This window comes from Saimiri boliviensis, chromosome 2, assembly GCF_048565385.1.
Source record: "Saimiri boliviensis isolate mSaiBol1 chromosome 2, mSaiBol1.pri, whole genome shotgun sequence".
In the NCBI taxonomy this organism is placed as follows: domain Eukaryota; kingdom Metazoa; phylum Chordata; class Mammalia; order Primates; family Cebidae; genus Saimiri; species Saimiri boliviensis.
In genome coordinates this window covers 95,416,872-95,418,281 of record NC_133450.1, presented here as the reverse complement: position 1 = coordinate 95,418,281, position 1,410 = coordinate 95,416,872, and positions in this window count along the sequence as shown.

Genomic DNA, 1,410 nt, shown 5'->3' with positions numbered 1-1,410 from the left:
AAGAAGCAGTCATTAAAGTGAATCGGCAACCAACAGAATGGGAAAAAATTTTTGCAATCTACCTATCTGACAAAGGGCTAATATTCACAATCTGCAAAGAACTAAAACAGATTTACAAGAAAAAAACAAACAAGCCCATTCAAAATTGGGTGAAGGATACGAACAGACACTTTACAAAAGAGGACATACATGAGGCCAACAAACATATGAAAAAATGTTCATTATCACTGGTCAGTAGAAAAATGCAAATCAAAACTACATTGAGATACCATCTCATGCCAGTTAGAATGGCGATCATTAAAAAATCTGGAGACAACAGATGCTGGAGAGGATGTGGAGAAATAGGAACACTTTTACACTGTTCGTAGGAGTGTAAATTAGTTCAACCATTGTGGAAGACAGTGTGGCGATTCCTCAAGGACCTAGAAATAGAAATTCCATTTGACCCAGCAATCCCATTACTGTGTATATATCCAAAGGATTATAAATCGTTCTACTATAAGGACATATGCACACGAATGTTCATTGCAGCACAGTTTACAATAGCAAAGACCTGGAACCAACCCAAATGCCCATCGATGATAGACTGGACAGGGAAAATGTGGCACATATATACCATGGAATGTTATGCAGCCATCAAAAACGATGAGTTCGTGTCCTTTGTAGGGACATGGATGAACCTGGGAACCATCATTCTCAGCAAACTGACACAAGAACAGAAAAGCAAACACCGCATGTTCTCACTCATAGATGAGTGTTGAACAATGAGAACACATGGACACAGGGAGGGAAGCATCACACACTGGGGTCTGTCAGAGGGAAATTGAGGAGGGACAGCGGGGGGGTGGGGAGTTGGGGAGAGAGAGCATGGGGAGAAATGCCAGATATAGGTGATGGGGAGGAAGGCAGCAAATCACACTGCCATGTGTGTACCTATGCAACAATCTTGCATGTTCTTCACATGTACCCCAAAACCTAAAATGCAATAAAAAAAAGTGTGGATGGCAGACCAGGGCATCAGCATCATTTGAAGCTTGTTAAAAATGGAGAATTCTAGACCTATCACAGACCCAGTGTTTTAGTTTGTTTTGTACTGTTATCATGGAACACCTGAAACTGGGTAATTTTTAAAGAACTAAGATTTATTTCTTACAGGTCTGGAGGCTGAGAAGACCAAGATTGAGGGCCATCATCTCTCAAGGGCATTTATGCTGCATTATTCCATCACAGAAGGCAGAAGGTGAGGGAGAAAGCAAGAGATCATACTTGCAGCCTCATGCCCTTTTATAACCGGCATTAGTCAGTTCATGAAGGTAGAGTCCTCATGACCTAAACACCTCCCATTAGTCCTTCCCTTCTAACACTGTTGCATTAGAGATTAAGTTTTCAACACGTGCTTTTGGGGGACAC